This window comes from Cyanistes caeruleus, chromosome 17 (genome assembly GCF_971803275.1).
Source record: "Cyanistes caeruleus chromosome 17, bCyaCae1.hap1.1, whole genome shotgun sequence".
Classification (NCBI taxonomy): domain Eukaryota; kingdom Metazoa; phylum Chordata; class Aves; order Passeriformes; family Paridae; genus Cyanistes; species Cyanistes caeruleus.
Window position 1 is genome coordinate 13,722,904 of NC_141717.1, and position 24,746 is coordinate 13,747,649.

The 24,746-nt window shown below is 43.9% G+C and overlaps 1 protein-coding gene and 1 long non-coding RNA gene across 6 annotated transcripts in view; one reads left to right on the forward strand and one right to left on the reverse strand.

Annotated features, from left to right (window-relative positions):
- On the reverse strand, positions 1 to 23,252 carry LOC111936120 (uncharacterized). Of its 4 annotated transcripts, XR_015277228.1 has the most exons (8): positions 22,776 to 23,251; positions 17,863 to 17,924; positions 15,887 to 16,041; positions 14,265 to 14,470; positions 13,231 to 13,351; positions 7,878 to 8,052; positions 2,161 to 2,254; positions 1 to 1,660 (listed from the first exon to the last, which is right to left on the reverse strand). It is a non-coding gene; the product is annotated as an uncharacterized LOC111936120 (long non-coding RNA). The 4 variants fall into 4 exon arrangements; XR_015277230.1 differs by lacking the exon at positions 2,161 to 2,254 and having other exon boundaries at positions 23,052 to 23,252; XR_015277227.1 differs by lacking the exon at positions 2,161 to 2,254.
- ARPC1A (actin related protein 2/3 complex subunit 1A) overlaps positions 23,208 to 24,746 on the forward strand; it is a 15,828-nt gene continuing 14,289 nt past the window's right edge. For both annotated transcript variants that reach the window (XM_086853959.1, XM_023936852.2), the window contains exon 1: positions 23,208 to 23,394. The gene's annotated coding sequence lies outside the window, so the exon portion shown is untranslated. The remainder of the gene's footprint in view (positions 23,395 to 24,746) is intronic.

Genomic DNA, 24,746 nt, shown 5'->3' on the forward strand with positions numbered 1-24,746 from the left:
TTTCCTTTGGCAGTGCTGCAGAATCATTTATTCAGGGCAAATGGGTTTTCCATGGGAAGGACCCCCTGTGAGGACTGAGATTCTAAGGATTGCTTTAATGCTATTCCCATGCCAGCATTAACTAATTTTCTTTCCCTGTACCCACAGGGAGGATTTCTCCCTCTCTCTGCACAGGTTAACAATCATAAATCTGCTTTCTCATGCACTACTATCAGGCTGTTCTCTTGCTGTAGCTGAACTGGTCATGCCTTTCCTCCCCTGCTCCTTTCCAGGTGTGACACATCATCACAGGGTGGTAACAGAAGAACAAGGATCCCACCAAGCAGTGGTGAATTTGCTTCAGAAATCCAGCATGTCTGCTCTGCATCCTCCTTAAAGCAGAGGAGGCTGCAGGTAGAGTGAACATCAGGGTACGATCAATTCTGGCAGCTCAATGTGTCAGCACGCAAATGTCACCGGTTCTGGTGCCCAGCGCTTCCCCATAGTTCTTTTGTGGAAAGGATAAAGCCTGTTACTGTAACACTCCCTTCATCCAGGTAACAGCCCGTGTCTGCCTCTGCATCCTTCTATTCCATGCTGAAAGACAATCTTGCTCTGACCTTGAAATTTCTGCCCCTCCAGCACGAGAGGCAGACAGTGCGCGCCGCGTTCGTGCGCTCCGGGAAGGCACCACAAACACTGCTCCAGAAACATTCCTGCACAGATGGAATCGTGAGTGCAGTCCTGGATTAATGACAGGCTACATAATCTCCCCCTGGCAGTCAGTGGCCTTCTGCTGCCCAGACAAATGTCAGGTTTCAATCAACCAGAAAAACCCGCTGCCTACCAGGACTGTCATCAGCTCAGCCCAGAACTTTGCTGTTGAGAGGTGAATGGGAGAGATGGGAAAACTGCTTTTCAGATTTTGAGCCATCAAATGGACAGGGTTGCATCTTACATCTACTCTTTGCTTGTGGAATTCCATCTTGGGCTTTGCTAAACTGATAAATCAGCATAAAAGGGGAGACTGACTCTGGAGATGCAGTTCAGCACTCAGAGGATGTGATGTTTCTTTCTGAGGCTGCTGTCACAGCACTTCCAGCAACTCTCAGGAGTGCTAGAAACAGGACAGGAAAGCTCAAAAAAAATCCTGTTAGTATTTTGCCTTCAAAGTCACAAATGAAGATGGGAAATACATTACAGGGGGAGGCTTGTGTTACTTTTCTGTGTATCCAAAATCAATGCCAGTTGATATGGGGCTATGATTCCAGCTGGGAAATGCAAATGACTTTATAAACCAGAAGGTTTCCTCTCTCCAGCCTTGGTAACTCCTGTTAGTTCTTTCATTCCACTCTTTGTCTCATTCCAGGAGCAGCTGGACTAACTGAGGGTTGCTTTGTACAGCACATCTCTGCATTTCACCCACTGCATTGCTCCACATGGATTCAGTCTGGTACAGCAATCCTCAGGCAAAGCACACAGTGCCTTCTGCACAAGCTGGGGCTGGCTGAGCAGATCCTCATTCAGGAATGAAAGAGTTTGGGTCATCCCTTCACAGGTTGTCTTGTGCCCAAGGGAATTTCAGGCTGAGAGACGCTTCCAAGTGCCAGGGCCAGAGACAGGATGTCTAATAAACCTCTCATTTTGTGAGAGAAGCACAAAGAATTAGGAAATACATGACCTGTAACGAGACAAATCGGCACCATTTTTTATTGGGCTGTATTGCCTCCTGTAACCCTTTTTTCTTTTTCTGCAGGATAACCACAAAAACAGGGAGTTGCAGAGGGGGAAGAGCAACATGAGTTTCACCTATGACATATATAATAAAGTGGAAGGGCAAGTAATGGAAAGCAATGAACAGCAAACAAATGTGCTATGAATAGGCAGTTACTCGTGTTGTTTGAATTCCAACACCATTACTGAATGCACATCTTCCACTTGCAGATGCCAAAGGTCTGCATCCTGTGCAGGGATCCTGTCCCTGATGGGAAATCACAGAGGGAGTGGCTAGAAATTACTGTTTCCATTGCTTCTGCTTCTTCCAAGAACTTTCACAGGTAGGAATATCCACAGGCTTCCTAACATCAATATTTCAGTGCCTGTGGGGCTGGGAAGATACACCAGAGATCTTAGCGAGAGATGAGGATTCTGCACTGCTGCTGAGTTCTTCTATCATTATACCTGCCTTTCCATGTTAGATACCAAAACCTGAATCCCAGCATGATCTCTCCAGGACAATAAGAAGGCACCAGAGTTGCTGCCTGGCTCTCCTGACCTGGGGGAAAAGGAGTGCAGAATTGGATATAAAAGGGTACCATTTACTCCAACCAAACTGGTCTGACTAAACTCATGGCAGTTATGACTCAGGATGCCTTTGGTGTAGATGGAGCTGCAGAGTTTGAGTTTCTACAGCAACCCACTTCCTCATGCACATAATATTCTCTCTTACACACGCTCCTGAAACTGACTTTTAATCAGACAGTTCAGTTAATAAAATGCAAATGAAGTGCACCTTCAGCTATGTGATAAATCTCACTTGCTCTTTACTATTCCTTAGTCAGGCAAAAATCCTGCTAACTGATCATTTATCCAATTTAAGACTGGAAAGTAAAATGTAGAGAGATTGTTGTAGTCATCTAATATTAGCAGCATGCATCATTAATTTTGCACATATGTTTTTGTCATAACATAATGAAAGTAGCTATTGTAACAGCCACGCAGAAGGGAGCATTCTGTTCTTTCCAAGAACCTAAAATCTGCATTTCCCAACTTTTATAATCATTACACAATAGTCATCACTCCTCCAACCTACTCTATCCTTAGACTTCAACTTATGGATGGAGATCACTGCCTCAATATTACTTTAAAGCCAAGAGCTGCAAGATTACTACTATTATTTTTCATTACTACTAAAACTATTCAGTGCATTTCCTGTCACAGGATGACACAAGGTGTATTTTAGTTTTATCAGGGACAAAACTTGCACTTCTGCAGTTGTTTCTAAGCCCCACATGTTCTGTTTACCACAGGCTTGGCCTGATGGCAATTCAGAGCAATGGCCACAAGTTTCTGCAGCTGCTTTTCTGGAAGAAATTAAACATTAGGGCGAGGAAAATAAACTGAGGTTGTCCTGTTCTGCAGAATTAAACAGTGGCAATTACAGGCACTGAGAACCTTGGGATGTCTGGGCAGGAAAGATAAGCACTGTGAGAAAAAATAACAGCCATGTTCACTTAGAGACACTGAGAAAGTCAGTGACTTCCTTGTTAATTATTGATAGGGCAAGGGGCCTGAATAATTTCTTTCCAAATCAATGCCAGAAAAGTTAGTAAATGGAGAAAATCCTGAAATCTGAGTCTATGCCTGCTGCCTCTAGGGAGTGGGAAGAGAATGTCTTCAAAATTCAAGGCCTGGATTTCCTACTTCTCAAAACAGCACAGAGAGGATGGGTGAGGATATGAGCATGGAAATAAAAGATTTCACTATACATTAACATTTAAAAGCTGAAACAAAGAGGTTTGGTTCACTTCTCTTAAGCAAGACCACACAGCCATCACAAAGGGGCAGTTCCAGCTCAGAGTCTCTTCACTTAGGCCCAGGATAAACAAATCAGTTTGGGTTTCTGGTAAGAGGGGAAAGAAAGTGCTGACCAGGATATACAAGTTTAAGTGAAACAAAAAATTTTAAATTTTAAATTTTTCCTCATATGGTTGAACCAAAATCTGCCTTTATATCTGGGCACACACCTTCCCAGCTCCAGTGTGAGCCAAATGAGGCTAAGTCACAGCCTTAGAAAGTAAAAGCTTTCAAAGGGTTCTGGTCCCATTTGGACTGGTGTGAATCTAGATCATGGTAAGGAATCATTCTGCATTTATATCAGTTCAGAATTTGGCATACAGTCCTGACTTCTGTGCTGGCACACAGATCTGCTCCTGTGCTCCATAACAACCTTTTCTAGGAGCTGTATTACTCACACCAGAGATATGAAACTGCACTAAACAGGCATTTCAGGAAACACCAGGCCTCCCACTGGTATGCAAAACCCTCTAGGATCTGATAATAAAATGACCACCTCAGGGCTTTCAGGAACCATTATAATAGAAATGGCTTATTTTGGGAACCTCATTGCTTGAACTCCATAATTCCAGGTGAAGTTGCTGCAGGAGAAGGAAATGTAACTGGAGGAATGGGATGTAAGAAGGATAATGTCAAAGACTTGGGAGCTCAGAGAACACACAGAAGAGCAGAGGAGCTGACAAGCCACCCTCAGCTGGGAGAAGGATGATCTCCCCATCCAAGTGCAGGCTGTTATCCATAGGGAATGGTTAAAGGCTTGGAATTCATCAAGGCAGGGCATCAGCTCCCTCAGGTGACTCATAAGAGGCTCCTTTTCAGGATATGGAATGAATAAAAAGCACATGGGGATGATGCATGAGCTTCACAGGCAGCTTGACTGTAACTCAAATAAAGTCCTCAGATAACAAAGGAGAGTGAAAAGCCTCCTGGTTAAAGCAAAGGAGCTGCTGTCACAAGTCCCAGCCAAGTTCTGTCCCTGGTCCACCACTGATACCCAGTATGAGCCACAGCAAGTTGAGGTAGCATCTTTTTGAAGTGCAAAGTATTCTTTAGGAACCTGTGGGAGTACAAACAGATTTTTTTGATGCTTAACTTTAAGAAGCTGTGGCCTGAGTCACAGAGATCAACTGTAACACAGACATATTAAAGGAATCTTATTAGCAGCCTTTCATAGGATGAACACTGGATTCCCACCCCTTCATTAGGAACAGGGGAACTTGTTGGATGCTGGGGAATGCCCAAGTGATGAAATGAAGGATGGGCCTCCTGAGGCAGCTCCTGGATGTGAAGGAGATGACAGGAGGGCCAGCAGGTGGGTACTGGAGGATTAATTCAGACATTTGAAATGGCACTTGGAAGGGCTGGAGAATACCCTGGCTAAAAACGAGAAGTGAGTATGAGGCATAACAAGAGTTTTTTTCCTGTCTTATTCTTCAGGGAAATGAACCCAACCAGCCATTACACCTCTTCTACTCAGAGCACCTTTTGGGATGCTCAGATTTACTCAGCTCATCTCCCTCATGGTTTCTTATGTTTTCTAGCATCTCATACAACCTGGGATTTAATTATTCACTTCACCCTCCCACCTGATAGCAATAGTCATTTCACAGGAATTTTTAAGGATCTCTCTACATAAAGACATTCTCTTTCCTTGACATCCTTTATTAATTAAACCCACTTTTACATAATGATACTGGTAGGCCTCTGCTTATAACATGTCTCCCTCTGCAGCCATGTAACTCCTTTCCATCCAGCCTTGGGGAATGTTTCTCCCTCTCCTCTACCTGAATTGTTTTTTATTTAATGTAATTGGAGAAGTTTTAAATCTGCACCAGAGCAGCCATGTGGCTGTCTGCTGCTTCTTCTGAAGTCAGTGTTAACTTCCACAGGATGTTAAACTCACAGATGCCTCATATGCCTCAGAATTTATTAACTGAATCTCAGATTCCTTCTAAAGAAGCACAAGTTTCCAGTGACATTTTGTCCTGCTGCTGCTAACGGCTTGTGTGATCCACACAAACCTTTTCCTGTCTGCAGGCATTAGACCACAGGGTTCAAACTTAGATCTCACTGCTCAGAATGACTCAGTCACTAAATGCCAAAAGGAGAAGAGGGCTTTGCAGGGAGTTCACCAGGCAGAAATAACCGTTTCATTTTTCTTTATTCTCCCCCATTCTCATTCTCCCAGTCAGGGGAAAGGAAAAAAACAAACCCCATTGTCTACTTGGTTCAATTCTATGAGACTGCAGCATGCTGCACAAACAGGAAGGGGCTGAGTTTTTGTAGGTATTAACTCATGGCAGCACACTGAAGTGTTGCCAACTTGTGCCACTGCCCAAAAGAGCTGTGTAAATTCTGAGAGCGAACAGGATGCTTTGGGAAGAGTCACTGCTGCACCGAGCTCCTGTGGGCCCATTGAAAACCACTCATGGAGCTCAGGCTGCTCTCCAGAAGCACCTCAGATAAATTCTTGGGGTTTTCAGTCTGTTGCCAGGGCAAGGTTTGGCTTCTCACCCAATTCTCTGCACCAGTCTTGGCCTCTCCCTTCTTGGAAAGCTGCAAGGTGAGGAGAACAAGGCAAAGAGAACAAGGTGAAGCACCTGCCCAAGAACAGCAGCCAACTTGCCACTTGGATACCTGAGGTGAGGTGAAGTTGCCACGGTCTCTATTTCAGATGACCCTCTTTGGTCTGGTTTCAACATATTGGGCTCTTCTGATAAACATCATCTATATGTTTGCTGTGGCTGTCCCATCCCTGGGATGTTCAAGGCCAGCTTGGATGGGGCTTGGAGCAACCTGGGGTAGTCCCTGCCCACAGCAGGAAGGTGGAATGGGATGGTTTTCAAGTCCATTCCAACCCAATCATTCCATGATCCTATGATTTTATGCTTGTTACAAAGTCTTTTTTTGCACTTATTCTCCTTTTTTCAACTAGCTGGAGGACAACTCAGAAGAAGAAATAAAATCCATGGCAAGATGAAAAAGGCTCATCCTAAAGTAGAGTATGACCTCAAAATGACAACTTCCAACCTCAATGAAATGAAATGAGCGAAACTTGGAAGATGTTCTAAGGAATTTTCGTGGTTTAATGTGTCAGTTGGAGTGGAATTTCCCAGAGTACAAAATCTTACTGGGTGTAGTTGTGCTACGTCACAGCTGTGACAGCATCAGCTACAGCTGAAAAGTCCCTTGACCATAAATTCACTGGGAAAATCCACAGTCATCCCAGATCTCTTCAGCATTAACCCAATGACAAGCACAAGTATTGTTCAGTGATTCAGGCAGGCAGAATCAGAAATACAAGATTTTGTTTCCTAAGTCTTTCTCTGACTCATTGTCTGATATTTGTAATTCATCTTCCACACTCACCCACATATAAAATGTGTATAATCACCGGGTAGTTATGAGGCTTAAATGATTCATGTTTATGTAAGGCCTTCTGATCCTCAGACAAAAACTGTTTTAGAATTGCAAAATATTATCACAAATTAGAACTTTATTTTAGTGTCACTATTGACTACTTCAGTGATGGGTCTGCCAGCACTACTCTGAGAAACCTTCCCATAGAAATTAACTTCCTGGAATACAAATATCCAACTCTATATTATCCAAACCACTAATTTACCTAGTTAATGAGCTAAGTAGCAAAGGCAATGTGTACAATCATTAATACATCCTGCAAGCTTTGCTAATTCAAATTCTCCACAGGGAGTACAAGATCCTTGTGCTTCAGAGTAAGGCCACCGGGACACTTAAGTGACAGAAGAAAAATTAAGTGTTTTACTCCTTCAGAGTTGCAAACAGGCTCAGCTTCCCAGGCTGCTTGAGCCTCTCTGTGCAGACCAGTTAATGATGGGGTAAGAGAAGCTTCCACAAAGAAAAAAGGAACTTAAGTGCCCTGCTACTCCACTAAGGAGACAGGACACTAAATCTCAGCTGCTCACTACAGAGCAGAAACACTAATTTGGCTTAATTAATTTGCTGTAACATCCTACCTTTACCACCCCACAACAGGCAGCTTGTGCAGCTTTGACTTTTTGATAAGACTGAGTTGGCATAAAAGATTAATACAGCCCTTTAAACCCACCCTGTTAAAATGGAGTCTGGAGCCTATCACTCTTTAAACACTTAAATAACAGAACCACCTGAGATCTAGTATTTATTTTTCCCCAGGCAGATGCTGATGTTTTTTCTACAGCAGATTCTGACTTCTCTATGAGCTTGTGAAACCCTGGGCTTGGAAACATTTGCCTTTTAGTTTCCAGTGACTGAACAGCTCAGCCAGCTCTGAATCCAGTTTGTCTTGTGTATTATCCACTTACTGAAAACTCCACTGTGAAGTCTGGGGAACTGTGTGCTCACTGCAGATCTCCTGCCATGCTGCTCTGACCAGGAGAAAGGTGATGTGTTCCAGGATTCTCCTCAGGCAGTCAGCAGAGATGTCTGATAGACCTTTCCATGGACTCTACTGCCCTCCAAGGTACTGTCCCTCTCACTCTGGAAGGAAAGGTGGTAAATCAAACAAGAAATGAGGCCACAGTTCACAGGATGTGCAGTGTTACCATTCTGAATTCAAATATTTATTTCATCCAAGTATTTCAGTGTTCAAATATTTAACTAAACACTCAGCATTTCAACAAAAACATGACACACAGACCTAGATTGCAGCTATTTCTACAAACAAGCCTCTATTCCCCTCAAGTAACCAAATCAGCTTGATTATATTCCTGAAGGCCAAATTCCAACATCATACAGGAAGCCAACCATGCTGCAGATAACATCAGCTGTCTGCTGAGACACCTGGCCAGGCATTCCTGCTTTTTTGGCTCAGTATTCCCAGCCATAGATCTCTCCCAGGAAATAAAATCCAGTTGAGCTGACAAACATATAGAGAAGGGAGTGAAGAAATTAAGATTCTTGTTCATATTCCCACAAATTTCTCTCACATCTGCTCACAGACACTGCTGTGCTCATGTGTGTACTCCAGTCACTCCAGACAGTGAAGAGCTGGAAGAAGACCTGGAAGCTGAGGCTATACTTGAATAGAATGCTCTGAACATGTTCTAATGACTAATACAAATTGATAGCATCAAAAATAAGGAACATTTCCATTTCAATTCACTTTAGAAATGTGAGCTGATTAGTTCTCATCCATATCAGGACATAGGTCCATGTTGTCAGACACCTTACAAGGCAGAAAACAGGTGGAGGAGTTTGTCCAACGGCACAGAAAGCAGCAAGGTCAGTTCAAGCAGGACAGGGCCATAAGAAGAACAGAGTTGCCATGGCTGGGATAGTAGAGCTCATGGAGATGCCCCAGAGTGAAAGCAAAGCTGGAGACACACAAACAGCTCATGAAAGCAGAAATGGGTAAACTCTGTGTAAGCATGGAATCTCTGCAGAAATCCAGGGGCAGAGACCAGCAGGGAATTCCTCACCAAACCAATGCAGCCACAGGTGCAGCCATGAGTGCAAAGCAGAATCCAGCTCTCCAGTGGGAGCTGCAGATGCCAGGAAGCAGCTGTTGGCAGCTGATGCTGAACACTGCTCATCCTGGCTGATGGAAGAGGCATCCCCCTCACAAAAGGTCAGGACACTCTGCACTCCCCCGGGCTACTACAGTCATCCTAGTGCAATTACCAACTGGAATAAATGGAGTTTGCCAGGGAGGGAGGATATCTTGGTCCTTGAAGCCTTACTCAGCATCATATGACTGACCTCTCTCTTCCAGCTGAACTCCCATGCTCATGTTCACCAGCTGGAAGATAACCTGGCTGAGGCCAATGCCCAGCTGGCTGTGGTGGAGGAGAGCCAAGCTGAAAATAAAGCCATCAGGCTCCAAGGTAAATTCCTTGACAGCTTTGTGCAATGTTACCTCCCTCGGATCCTTCTCTTCCCCTACATTTCATCCAGCTCTGGCAGCCCTACCCTGTCTCCTCTCACTGTTCTGCCCAATCCTCCTCTCTCACTCCAGTCACATTGAATTAGCTCTTCTCGTGCTTCTTTATACAGTTGTTACACAGCCAAAACCAGCCAGCTGAGTTGGGAGCTCCAGGAAGCTCAGAGCAGACTTAACCAGACTGTCCACTAAAGATTTCTCTCACCTTGCACGCAGATGACTTGAGGAGGCAGCTGGATGAGGAGTCCAAGGTGCTGAGAAACACCAGCTGCCTGCAGAGGCTGCTGCTGTCATGGAGCATTGCCTGCTCCTTTGAATGTTGCCCACTTCAAAATAACAAATCTCTTGTGTAGCCCTCACAAAGGAGAACTTTCTCATCCAAGTTAATGTCTGGGTTTGTCACTGGCTGAGTGTGGAGGGGATGTGGGGGACGTGAGCCTTGTATGGATATGGAAATAAAATGTGGAGTCTCCCATGTGCTGGCAGCAGAGCACAACACAGAGAGCCTCCTGATCATCAGTCCATTGTCCATTCAGTGGATTGTGCAGCAGTTTATTTACAGAGATCACAAAAGTCTGGCTCAAAATGTATCAACATTTAATCTCCCTGTCTGACACCTGCGTGTTGGAAACTTCTGTTTATCTCCAAAGAGTAATTCTAGTGCTGCACCTGTATGTCACCAGTCTGGCAAGAACTCTGTGTTCAGAACAATCACCAAATGGGTTTACTGTCATAATTCTTTGAAACAGTGTTTGAGAGCAAACAGTGATGGTGACAAGCCAAGTTCTGTTTTCAGTTGTATGAGCTCAATTCAATTCATTGCAATACAGCAAAAAAAAAGGAGAAAAAAGAAAAAAAAAAAAAAAAGGAGAAAAATAAAACCTTGTCTCCTGAACAGTAAGATATTTTGAAGGCTGAGATGTTTCTCGATGGTCCAGAACTGAGTGGTTCAAGTGGAACTTGTGCTACCTTGAGTCCTGCAAGGCTGCTGTGGGAGCCCAGACAACACCAAGCAGGGTTTGGACCTGGTGAAAGAGCAGCTGGAGGAAGAGGAGAAAAGCAAAGGTGAGCTGCAGTTTAGCTCTCTAAACTCAACACTGAAGTCACAGTCTGGAGGACCAAGTAGAGGATTGATGCCATTGGTAGAAGCAAAAGCTGGAGGAAGCCAAGAGAGCACTCAGCTTTCAGGGAGCCTGGGGCTTAAGCAGTCTCATTATTTAGTTTGGCTGCTGAGTCACAGTTTATGGATGTGATCTGCTAGGATGCAATTTGGTAAGAGAGACAGAAAGAAAAGGGCTTCAGCCAAGAGAAGGAAAATAATACTTGCAATAACAGAGACTATTGAGACCTAACATTGGTACACTGACAACAGAAAACAAACCTTTCTGATTAAGGCTTGAATTTGGATAGCCTTTTTAATTTCAACAGGATTTTACTCTTCCATTAGCCCTACAAAAAGCCTCTACAATTTCCTAAGGATAAAGAAAACACCAAACTTTTTACAATCTGTTTTCTGAGACTGCTGCCAAGTTACTATCTTTTCCCTGGTGAAAACAGTGATAGTGTTCAGTAGGTGAGGGCTGCTGATTCCACCACTCTTCAATTCCATGAACTACTCACCAGGGTATTTCTGCCATCTTTTGTCCAGGAGAAAGTTGTCTGTAAGGCTCTGGAAGCAGAGGAGACAGTGGGATCTGTCCAAGCCTGGGACAACATGGAGAAAACTGAGAAAACTGAGCAGAGGCTTCAGAAGCAAGTGGAGGAACTCACTGTTGCTTTGAGAAGGCCAGAAATCCAGCTACCCAGGAGTGTACTCAACCTGACCACCAAGATGTAAGGCCTGGTACCAGAGGCTCTGGGAGTCCTTCTGTTAACTCAGGTTGGCTTTGATCCAGTCCCTTTTTTCTTAAGGTCTCTCTATTAAATGTCAAGCAATCTGTATGGCCATGAGAAGCAAGACTAAGACTTCTCACATCAAGAGGAAACCCAGATGAGAGCCACAGCTAATTCCTGGGAGCACACAGCATGCTTCTCATAAGCTCATTAGCTGACTTCCAGAAACAAGAGTACAGCTAAAGCAAGAGCTCTCCTTTACTGCAAGACAAGGTATTCATCTTCCTTTAAAGGATAATGATATCCTGCTTTGAACTTTTCAGTGTTGCTGTACTGGTGGGTTGGCCACTGGTTATTAACTACCAAACTCAAAGCAGACCTAAACAACACAGTTTAAACACCAGCTCCTTCATTAAATTAGTATTTCTACTCTTGCTCATGTTAGTGTAAGAGCATGAATAGTAGTGCAACTGTGGGATATTTGAATAAAAATGTTACTTAAAATAGGCACAAAGGCTGCTCCGAATCCACTGAAGTCCTTGGGTACCTGCCAATGCCTGCAGTTGGCTTTAGAACAGATCCCAAGAGCCGAAAATCCCACATACAGCACTGCATTACTGGGCTGAAAAAATGTTTCCCCATCCCTTTCTTTAATGAAGCAGTTCTTTATTCTATGGCTCCTGTGGTGTGCTTGTCACCATGGTATCTGAACACATGTGTAGATCATAAGGATATGTAGAATATTTGTGATTAAAAGCTCCTTGGAAAGAAAGATGTACCTTTATTCTTTCCCTTCATGACAAGGAGTTAAACAGTCTAAAATAGTCTTGAATATCATCTTGTTTGTAATTGAATCTGCTTTGAAATAGAAAAAGTCACACTGATCAACCCAGGCAATTACCAACAGCACATCTGCACAAGAAACATCTGAAGTGGAAAACATTTGCTCCACAGCAGCATCATTATAACCACAGGAGCAAGGATGACTATCACACTGATGGGAACTGGGTGATCTTGTTAAATTCCTAATGGTGAGGAAAGACAGCCTCATAAACATTTTAATTATCCATTCAGAGTGACCAAGAGAAATGCTGCCAGCCTTTAGAATGGCTGCCAATTTAACTGTGGCTGGCTGGCAGGACATGCAGAGAAGTGAAGTGTGAAGAAAACTTGTGTCCAGTGAATGCTTGGCTTTATTTTTCCAGGCCAATGCTGCTTGTGCTGCTCTGGACAAGAGGCACAGAGCCTTTGGTAAGATGCTAAAGGAATGGCAAATAAAGGACAAAGAGCTGCAGGTTGAAGTAAATTCACAAAGGAATGTACACAACTGAAAATGTAGAGCTTAAGGCTGCCTATGAAGAATCCTTGGAGCACCTGGGATCTATGAAGAAAGAGAACAAGGCCCCTAAGGTTAAGTACTGGTTTGATGTACAAAAATTCAGCACATCATAAGCCTCTTGATTTCTACTGAATGATCTCTTGGGGAGTCTTCCAGCACCGATTCCACTTTCCTTATTCCTAGCAGTGCTTTCAGTCTCTGAGGACATTAATTTGGTGCCATAAAAGAGAGGCTGTGGTGCCAGTTCTGGCTACCAACATTCTCTAATTCTGAGCAATTCACATGGAGGGGCTGTTAACAACAGCCAGCTTTACCCTGGGAAGATGACATTCCCTTTAACCCCCATGGAGAGGATTCAGCATCTCCAGAAATCAGTCCAGAGCAAGTCAGTCAGACTCCTCTTGATCTCCTCTTCACTCCCTTCTCCCTACTGGCTGTCCAGTGATACCAGTTCCCCCCCACTTTTTTTTTTTACACTTCTGTAAATGACAAAAATTGATCTCTTACAGGAGGCTGGAAGATGACACTGTAAACATTTAGAAGATGCTACAGTCTGCTGTTCTTGTGGCCAAGAGAAAACAGTGATGGGCACCCTGGCACATACCCAGTGTTTCCTGGGCTCTCTCCCCAGCTCTTTGCTCCAGCCTCCATCAGCTGCCAGAGAGCCCCTCTCTGCTGCCTGGAGATGATGTGGTGTCCTGTTCCCATTTTGTGAAAGCAACCATCTGAAAGGGGGAAAGGAAACTGGGAAAAAAAATTCTCTTTATTTAGTGCACTTCATTCTTCCACCTCTGTGAACACACGCAGCTAGCAGGGCTCATTCAGAAATCCAGGATAATATTTAGCAATGAAAGAAAAGGGCAGCTGACATAAAGAGACTGAAACCATTTCATGCTATTTCCAGTCAAAGGATATGTCTGGTGCACTTGGTAAAGTTCATAGTCCTGAAATAAACATATCACATGAAATATCTTCTCTAGAGGAAATTAAGGATCTAATCAGTCAGCTGAGGAAGGGAGGGAAGAACACTCAGGAATTGCAAACGGGGAGGCTGGAGATGGAGAAGGACGAACTGCAGGTGGCACTGGAGGAAGCAGAGTCTCCCTTGGAGGTATCAGTGCTGCAGATGTGAGAGATTCCTGCCAGCCTGGTGCCTGCTGCCCACCAGATGGATTTTGCATGTATAACTGGATGGATTTTGTATGTATAATCATGTAGGCCATTATTACATTATAATAAGGCTGCAGTATGGAGGTTTTAAGTTAGACATTAGGAAAGTTTGATAATCATTAAGGGGAATTACTGCTTGGACCAGATTGTCTGGAGGTTACAGTCTCTGTTATTGGAAGTTAAATGCAGTCTGGTCTCATACCAAGTGGGACTGGGTTGGCAGGAGGTGATCCAGATTTTAGGCAGTACGTTTTTAGGATGACCTCTTGAAATCTCTCCAGCCCTGTTTTAAAAGGAAGTATTCATGAATGGCTTGGTACAAAGTCCTGGTATCTCAGTTTTAACAGATTTGAAAATAACTATATTTTTATTACTTGGTGGGCAATAATTTGATACAAGGGCTGGATCAGACTCAAGATAACAGACTGCTGTACCATATGCTTCAGTGGAGTCCACAGAAACACTCACCAGCATGCAACTGAGTCTCTGCAGGCAAGTCTGGAGACTGAAGTGGAGGGGAGTGCTGAAGATCTCTGCCTGGAAATGATGGACACTGACCTGACCAGAATGGAAATGCAGCTGGATTGTGCAAGCAGGAACAACAGTCAGCTTGTCCAGACCTAAATAAACTGCAACAGCATGGCCAGGTAAACTGGAGAGGCTGGATGCAGCTCCTGGATGGAAAATAACACCAGTTCTATTTTTATACTTAAGCAACAAAGCAGTAGATTATGTACTCTCGTTTCGACAGAAATCTTGAACACACTGAGAATTTATATTCAAAAGCCCTGGTTCTCCCACTCACACCAGCAGTAGTTTCAATCTGCAGTAGTTTCAACAAATCTTATACAAGACAAGAATTACTATCAGCTTTTGTCAAACTGAAAACCCAAGAACTATTTATATGTAATTAAACACAAAAAGTTCTGTGTTTAAAGAGAAGTTGTGACTGCCGTTTGAATAGGATAGCCAAGAAATGGACTGGAAACTAAGAGAGATGTAAAACTAGAGAGTTTCCTTCAACTCTTCATTGCTAAAATAAAACAAAGTAAGCAAATTAGTAAAAAGCTGTCTCTTTGTTGGAATAAAGTGATACAACTGCTGCCAAAAATCCAATTCTAGTAACTTACTAGATTCTATCTCCCTATACACATCTATATACACACACACTCAAACCTAACTTTTCCTCAGTTACATCAGCCTCAATCAGAAACAATTCTCTTAAAGTCATTGTGGCTACAATGAGAGACAAATATGGAGCTGAGAGAGCTGGGGTTTTCATGGGGTTTGGTTTCAAGTTTTGCTTTTTCAGAAAATAAACCAACAATCTGGCATCATCTTAAAGAACAGCTTTGCAGAGAGACCTCCTACAACTTTCAGCATCCTCTCCTTTCATTATTTACATTAATCTTTCACCTGCTTTCAGGGCCTTTGGAACCAAAGGAGTGAGGATGTTCACCAGCATGATGAGCTTCAGGAGCTTTAAATACTGCCTCTGTCCATCTCAGAGAGAACTGGAGGAAGGGCAGGCTCACCTGGAGGGCAGTGAGCACTCTGGGAAGCTCTAGGAGCAGGCAGAGGTCATGGGGAAGGCATGATGAGCTCAGTGTCCATGCACAGAGAAAATAGAAATATTCATGCAACAGCTACCTCATCAGAGAGTTTATGTGTGTGTGGCTTAACATTAAACTTTAACTCCGGGTAAGAAATGCAGGATTAGGCAAATAATGGATAAATATCAGTGTTCTATAAGGCAAGTCTGATAACTCTATGGAACATGAAGAGCTCAGTTTTAAAAAATATTACACTCATAGCAGGATTTTCACAAAAGCACCATCTTGGCCCAGTTTTACTCCTAGTAAGGCTTATAAAGAGACTTTTAACAAATTTGGTGGAAGAGTTAAGACACTGTTGAGGGAAATGCCACCCTTAAATGGACAGCATAAAATTCTGCCTCCACTGAAACCAGAGTTTTACAGTTGTTTCCATGGTGCTGAGATTTATTCCATGGACTGTAGCCCCCAGTGAAATCCATTGTAGTGAAATTTGAAACCTCCTTACATTACAGACTGCAGAATGAAATAACATACCTGCCACTTCAGTTTGTGCACAGATTTATGAAGCCACTTTAACATTCACCATTAGAGTCTGCAGTGCTTTTCCATCAAGACCACCCATGATAACATTTCCAAGGAGAAGAGTGTAGCTTCTGGAAAGGACTGATAATCCAAGAAGCACTTCTCAGCTGCAATTATGGGACATTGGTTATAAAAAGTGAGTCATAAATGTGGCTTTTATTCAAATAGGATAAAAAATACAACCAATACATTCCCCTCCAATTGACCGATAATAAAATGATACATTTTAAGCAGGTGAGCTGCTATCTCCACACTAAATTGGGGGTTTAAAACTAATTTGTTATACAGAACCCACATAGCACTGAACTTGTGCAGCATTCTGGAACACTGTGGCACATTTACATGATGTTGTTTTGCTGAAGAGCAGCCTTTGTTACTAGAATGCAATTTTTCTATTAAAGCCTTTGGAGCTCTCCTTCCATAGAGTGTTTTTATTATTATTATTATTATTTTTACAGCAGCAGCAACAACAGTCCTCCAATGATTCATATCAGTAAACAGTAAGCGCTAAATGAGCTGTGGGACTCATATTTTCCATGAGATAAAAAGACACATCCATATCATAAACTGTGGAGCAGAGGGTATGTTTGTTGAGAAAGCAATCAAATACAGATTCAGTCAGTCTAAAGCCAGCTGCTGCTACTGCAGCAGGGCTTTGAAATAAATAATATTGGTATATAAACTCAATTCCAGCAGAAATCCAGAAAAATGCATGCGGACTTCAGGCCTTGGTAAACAACAGGGTCTGTTTCTGCCTCAGAGGTGTATCATTGTATCACTCACAAATCATCTCTGGCAGCTGAATGGAAGAGACAAGCAGACAAGAATGATGTTTTGTGTCTCTAAGACGTCTTTCTGCCCTCTAAAATCAGTTTGTTTACTATTAAATAAAAGCTGGGGCCTGACCTTCAACACATTACTAATGAGCACAAGGAAATCATCAGTGAGCACTGAGGAGGTGATGAGGGAGCAAAGAAAGCTGTGGCTGATGTAAGTCACCTCCCCACCTTTTTGCCCTTTATGGTGGTAGCTGGAAACTTTCAGGTATGTATTCCATTATTTCTCTCCAGTGCTGATTTGAAAGCAGTGTTAATAATAGATGTCAGCACTTGCACTGCTTTTTATGATCCTGGAAGGCATGTTAGCTCACTGATTGCAGCCTGGCAGAATTAATCCACAAAAGAAGAAATTCACTTTCACTCTGCCTGCCTGGTAATCTGCATCACAGATGGCACCCTGAGGAATTCCTCCATTTCCTCTTGATTTGTCCTTTCTTTCACTTATTACACAACTCCACTCCTCACACCTATCAGCCCTCCAACAAAGAGTAGGCTGGGTTCCCTCTCCAGCGAGTCAGTGGCATTTGGAATTGGCAGAGGGGAGCAGAGCTGCCAGCACTGAGCAGATTGCTCCTTTGGCACTGTGCTGACAACTGGCACTTCCCAAATATCACAGCTAGCTGGGGATTTAATGCACAGCGTTTCCTCCCAGACTGACACTGAGCCTTCTGCCACCTTTGTGCTTTCTGCTACTGCGTGCTCAGACAATGTCTTCACCCTCCACCTACGGCACACGCTCAGCCACCTTCTTCCCACTGGAGGGTGGAAATGAAAGCCTGAAGTGTCACTAGAATCAAAGCTATTGATTTAATAACAGGTGGGGATAACAACTTTCACTAGTCCAGTGGTTCAAAACAAGCACACCACCACCTGGTTTATGGTCTGATCTAGAGTTGTCCAAAACGTCAGGGATTACTTCCAATGATTCCAGTGAACTCTGGATCCAGCCTTCAGAAAGGCAGGCTGTGATACACAATAAAATTAAAGATATGGCACAATTTCTCAGAAAGCAACACACAGATTTCAAATCTACATATCCTAGCTTTCCATGATCTGTATAAATAGCTGTGCTCTCAATCTGTTTCATACCTTCCTCACAGGCTTCCTGTGTGGCAAAAGATCTGTGTCAGGAGCAGGATCATTATGTGCACCTGGAAAAGATTAAGAACAACTATTAAATTGCAATAAAAGACCTGTAAGTCAAGATGGAATAGGTAGAACAGCTAGCCCTGAGAGGAGGGGGAAAAAAACCACCATTACGAAACTCCAGGGTATGAAAAACATGTACAAATATCTTAGAAGATTATTCCAACAGAGCAACTATGAAACTCTTTCCTGCACCTGAGCTTCCACATTCAGCACAAATACCTGAAAAGGAACATTTTCATTTAACAACCAAGATGTCCCAAAGGGAATGCACTAATTCAAGGAAATCCAGGCTAGGCAGAAAAGCTGCATGTGGGATACTCTGAACCCACTGGAGCGCAAGGGAATTTCAGCACTTTGCACCCCATGCAGAACTCATCCATCAGAATCTTTATGGTGCCTGAATGCAGTAGTAACAAGCCACTGGTCTCAGCAGCTGATCTGCACCCACAAAGGAGAATTTGGAAGGTGTGCTGTCATCAGCAGCATGACTTTTATTTTTCAACTGCAACAAAATTCTAGAGCACAACTAACTTCAAATTCCTGGGGTGGATACCATTGTCCTATTTCTGACCCTCAAAATGGCACATCAATTGTCCTTCTGCTCCTCTTCAGATGGAACTGGAAACAGCCAGACACCAAACAGAAACATTGTGTGGAGACTGAAAATTCTGCACAAGAGGAGGTCTCTAAAGGAGCTGGTCTTCCACAAGAAATGGCTGTAAAACCATGATGGGACAGATACAGAATAAACTGTAAATGAGGAGGCTGTAGGTCTTCCATGCCCCAGCTCAATGTTTCATTACTTGGGAGTTTGATTGGATGATTCTTTCCGGTCCCTTCCAGCTTGATGTGTTCTGTGATCACACAATGGCACCTGGTGCACACCAGGGGCATTTTCCCTCTCCAAAACACCTGCAGGAAGCACATGTTCCATTTGCACTGACAGTATCCCTAGACATGTGGACCTTTGTAGACTTGGATGCACCTTTTGAGACAGTGACTGGAATGTGTGTATCACTCTCTACAAAGGATTGTTCTTCTCTGCCTTCTGTGCAGCCACTTCCTGATCTCAAGCACAGTCTCTGATGTGTGCACAGACATGAACACATAATTTATAAAATATTTATCCACTCTTCAGTGTCATGCCCATTCTCCTCACCTTGACGTCACCGTGCACAAATATCAAACATGTTCCAGGTCAATTTTTTCCAGTGCAAAGATTTCTCTTGCTAAATCAAACCACTTCTGGTACAGCAACAGAGCCTGGCCAATTAAAGGAAGTTCATACACGAAGTGGAAGATGCAGAGAGGGAGGTGGGATGGCTCCATTGGCTCTAAACAAACTGCACACCACGCACTGTGTCTCAAGTTTGGCTTCCTGGGGAGGTTATCCAAGGCCTCAATCCCCTTCCTCTGTCCCAGTGGCTCAGGGAAGCTGGAGCTCGCGTGTTTGAATCCACCTGCCATGAATTTATTAGAGCAGAAAAGGGTGTGGGATGGAGATGAGGAAAACATAGGTGTGTTCTCAACACCAGCTGACTCATGCAGTTCCCTGCAAAAGGGAACACAGACATTCCACAAGTCTCTTTAGGCACAGAGGTACTCCTGGAACAGCTAATGGATAGTACAGATGTTTTCACTAATGGTAAAACAGAAAGGGAAAAGGAGCAGTATCCTTCTACTCCCCAAATGGATGCACAGTAAGGGCTAAATCTTTTCTTAAAATAATAGAAGACAGAAAAGGTGTGAAAGAATCTTCAGACAAAGGAATTATCCGTGTGTCAGACTAAAAACCTTGCAAATAATATATCCCTGGTCTATGTGGAATAATGGAACACATCCAACACTATGTGAAGGATCTGTGCTAACAGAGATTTAAGATTTTTCAAGTCAAGGATGGGGGATGTGATCCAGGTCACCTCCTGCAAATAATTCCTCTCCTCAATAGCCTTTATTCATAGTCTTATTAAGGTTTATTATATGAGGAAAAACCTGGATTTGTTCACAGTGAGGAAGCAGAACGTATTCTGCTCAAACTCAAGATGTAAGGCATCGCAACAGGAGGGTAGAGAGCACAGAAAGAGCAAATTCAAACAAGCTGAGAGGCAAAAACAGCTCCTGTGGCAATGCACGCCTAGAATGCACTCAAAGCATGACTTTTCATCACCAGTTACCTGTTTGCCTATCTAACAGCCTGCTTCCAGATCTCTTTTTGACTAGCTGCTACCCTGTAGCTGAATGAGGATGTCCTATCTTAAATATTTTTTCATATATACCTTAAGGCAGATTGCATCTAAACCACTTTCACTAAAATCAGCTCAGCGTTGCTTGTGAGGCTTTAATCTCACAAAAACATCAGCATCCTTCTTGGATTAGCACAGTGCAATTGTATCAGCACTACAGCGGGAACTGTAGTTCTGTTATTTCCAGTGGTGGAAAATTCTTTGGGAAGCTTCATCAGAGACAGGGTCTTAGCTTTTAATGCTTAAAACCTCTGCAGAGCTACTCATTTAGATGCGCTCCCTCCATCTGGTGAAAGTCATTTTGTAAACATAAAACCATACTTAAAATGTAATTTTGTTGCTGTTACGTAACTCTACTCAGCCTAGTTGTGTGTCTCTAATCCCTGCAGTTGAGGCAGTTTTATTGTTAAACCAATAAGGGCTGCACTGATTACACATCTCACAGCCACAGGGCCACAGGACTGACAGAGGCCATAGACTCTCACATCCTTCCTGAACACAAGACCTTGTATTACACTTTTGCCATCCTGACAAATATTTCATTTGTCCATTTAATCCATTCCCAAAAACTTCTAAGAGCAGCCCTTCATCCTGTCAAATCAGTTCCTAACACAAGGCTTCACTTCTTCAAAGTAGTCGCTAGCAATTTTTTACCCAGATCTGCCTTGTTGTTATCTTAGCTTATGACTTCTCACCCTACCCTGTGGACATAAGAGAACAAATTCTTCCTTTCCTCAGAGCAGCAACCTTTCATCTATTCAAAGACTACGCACATCTTCCCTCAGTTTTCTGTCCTCTCAACAGGCTCAGCTGAAGTCATGTGTTCAAAGACCCTGATCATTATTGCCACTTTTTTCTCCAAATCATCCACGTTTCTCTGGTGCACAGGACTCTAATGTTCTTCTTATGGATTCCTCTGCATGTGTTACTTGAATTTTCTTACCCACACGTGTCTGTGTGGTGTTTACCTCATCTACAAAAATAGATTTTTTGTTCCTGTTCAGCTTTTAACCCTCAGCAGCCCCTCCACCCTTCTCTGCAGCACAGCCAGCTGCCCTATTCCCAGTGGTGTAAATCTGAAGCTGATGGTGTTGAAGTGAACAGCACTGCACCTGCTGCTCAACCACATCCCATTTCTGCCACAGAGCTCCCATTTTGAATCCTGGTTCTGCCACTGTGTTTATTCTGAACTTGATCTCAGCTTCAGATGCAGTAATTGCATTATTGCATCACAGATGAGTAATGGACAGGTAATTCCCCATGCAAGCACTGATATTAAGTATTTATTTCCTCAACCAGTTTTGCAACTCCTTTAGAGCAGTATCATCTAGACTGGTTTCCCAGTTTATTATTAGAATATCCTGCAAGCCAGTGTCACAAACTCTACTAAAAATCAAGATATATGATATACATTGCTTCGCCCTTATCTGCAATCCTTGTTATGCTGCCAGAAGAGGAAATTAGATTGGCTCAATTCATTCCTGACAAAGCCATACTGGCCAGCATTCACCTTCTTTTTTTCCTTTGAGATGCTTATAAATTGTTTATTTTCTCTCAGACTCGAAATTAAACCCACTACTCTATTGCTCCTCAGTATATCTGGGAGTCACTTATCTCTTCCCATTCTCCCAGACAATTTTGTTCATTGTTGTTGTACTTAAGCTCACAAAATCTCACAAGCTTGAAGGAGACAAACCATGAGACCCCAAAGAGAAGGCAATTCCTTGAGGGGTTTGAGAGCAGGGGAAATTATTGCTCATTAACTTTTTTGATATTCCAGTTCTCAATCATAGAATGGTTTTGGTTGGAAGAGACCTTAAAGATCATGCAGTTTCACCTCTCTTCCATGGCAGGGGCACCTTCCACTATCCCAGGCTGCTCCAAGCCCCATCCAACCTGGTCTTGGACACTTCCAGGGATGTGTCCAGGCATTCACAGCTTCTCTGGAAATCTGTGCCAGGGTTTCCCCACCCTTACAGAGACGAATTTCTCCCCAGTATCCCATCTAACCTTGCCCTCCTCCAGCTTGAAGCCATTCCCCCTTTCCCTGTCCCTCCAGGCCCTTGTCCCAAGTCCCTCTCCAGTTCTCTTGGGGAACTTTTAGGTCTTGGAAGGGGCTTTAGGGTCTCCCTGAATCTTCTCCAGGCTGAACATGCCCTGTCCCCTCCAATAGCATCTTTCCCTCTATCAGGCCAGCAGGACCAGGGCAGTGATTGTCCTCCTGTTCTTGGCATTGGTAACACCACACCTTGAGTGTTGTGTTCAGTTTTGGGTCCCTCATTTCAAAAGGACATTGAAGTGCTGGAGTGTGTCCAGAGGAAGGCAGAAGACTCATGAAAGACTTAGAAAACCTTATGAGCCATGGCTGAGGGAACTGGGTTTGGTTAGTCTCAAAGACACACAATGTGGATTTATTTGCCATCATATTTGTGTCATTTTGTCTCCCATTACACCGTGGATGCCTCACTTGCAGTATAGATTCTCTGTGATGTATTCTGTAGAATGGGTTATGACTGCTGCTGTTTGGGACCCCAAGCTCATGAATATGTTCATCATTGTGGCACTGCTGTATTTTGTGAATCATCTACAAGGAACAATTAATAATCACACCTTTGTTTTTTTTCTCCTCAGAGAAACAATCGTGTGGGAGGAAATATCTTCCTTTTCCCCCATTTTCTTTCCTTGTCCTCTAGGCTGACTACAGTAGTAGTTCAAGGAGGGTGTATTGAGGTGGGATCCAGCCTCTTCTACCGCATCTGCAGTGCGTGGACTGAAGCAAATAGCCTTAAATTGAGGCACTGGAGAGTCAGGTTAGATGTATTTCTTTTTTTTCACTATTTGTATGGTCAGAGATTGGAACAATTTACCCAGGTAAGTGGGACTCACCACCCCTGGAGGCGTTTAAGAGGCGCTTGGGTGATACGGCTGAGAGTTCACAGCAGCAGGGATGAATTGACAGTGGGATTCTATGACCTGAAAGATTATTAATTCCTTAATTCCCAGGCAGGGAGATTATTAATTCCTTAATTCCCAGGCAGGGCCGCCCCGCCCTGAGGGGCCGCGCAGGCGCGGCTCCGCCTTTGTGTGGGGAGGGCTGGCGGCGCAGGCGCGGAGCGCGTTTCCTGCCGCCCGTGTCAGAGCCGGGCCCGCTCGGCCTCTCCCGCCGCCGGAGCGGAGTCGCGTTGACTGCCCAGAGTCCGCGAGTCCCGCTCCGCCCCCGCCGCCTCAGGTGAGTCCCGGCCACGGCAGCGATGGGCCAGGGGAGCCTGCGGGCCCGCCGGCGTGAGGAGAGGGCGGGGGGGAGGCACCGCAGCATCGCTGCCCCGAGGGGCTGGGGACGCCCTGCTGAGGGTGAGGCGATGGGCGCCGCTCATCCCCTTCGCCCTGAGGGGCCGAGGAGGTGCCCCCCATTCCCCTCGCCGTGTCCCTCCATATCTCCCGCTGTACCCCCTGCGGCCCCTTGTGTTGGCAGGGCCGCAGCCTACAATCCATCCCTGTCCCGGCGGCTTTATCCTGCTAACGGTGTCTTGTGTCAGGAGGTGCCCGAGAGGAGTCACCCCCTGGGAAATCCGCGCCGAGTGACTTGAGAGGGAGTGACAGTGGTAGGAGGCTCTCCTTCGTCGCAGGTGCTTCGCTTCCAGGTGTTTGGAAGTGGTGTAGGTGCTCCGAGAATGGGCAAGGATTAAAAAGGTCCCTTTCTCGCTGTCACACACACATTCTATCGCCACTTCTGAGTCCTTGTCCTGGCCAGTTTGTTCAGGAATGGGATTTCATCACGTATTTCTAACCCCACTGAGAGATGGCAGTAGCTGAGTCCTGCACATCCCAACCTCGATGCTTTCAGGCCTGGTATTGAAATAACTGCTCTACAAAGGTGCAAGATTTCCCTTTTTTTCTCCATTTTAAAATATTTTACTGAAACTCGAAGTCAGTTGCTTTCCATTTGAAATTAAACTCAGAGAGAGCTGCATTAAGCAACAAAGGTAACAAAGTCATACCAGTATCTTCCCCATGCAAGATTCTGAGGCTGGATGACAGGAGGGCATTGAGGTTATTAATTTGTCAAGAATCATAAAGCTAGCAGCATTTTCCTTAGTGAAATATGAGTTGGATTTTGTCTTTGTATTAGTAAGGAATGAATACAACTGGAAATTTTCTTTAAGATTTATCTCCACAAAGAAAATATCACTGTACCTATCAGGAGACAGAAATAGAATTGCTTTTTGAGGTTATCATCACTGTTGTGTTGTATGGGTTTGTAACCAAACAAAAATGGAAAAAGGTCACTTGTAGCCATTTATGGAACTCAATTAACTCAATCAATGGGAAGGAATAGATCATACAACTTTGCATTGGTTTTGGGAGCAGCTAAGTAAAAATACTTGAACTAGGAGTTAGGGTGCGACCATATTTTATATGTCATGCCAATCAGTGAATAAAATACTACAGTTGTATTAGAAAGTGTTTCAAAATAGCTGCATTCCTTGGGGAGAGGAGACTGGATATTTTTACATTTTACTTAGGAAAGAGTAGCAAAGGCTGAGCATTCCTTGCTGGTGGAGCAGCTCTTGAACTTTTCCT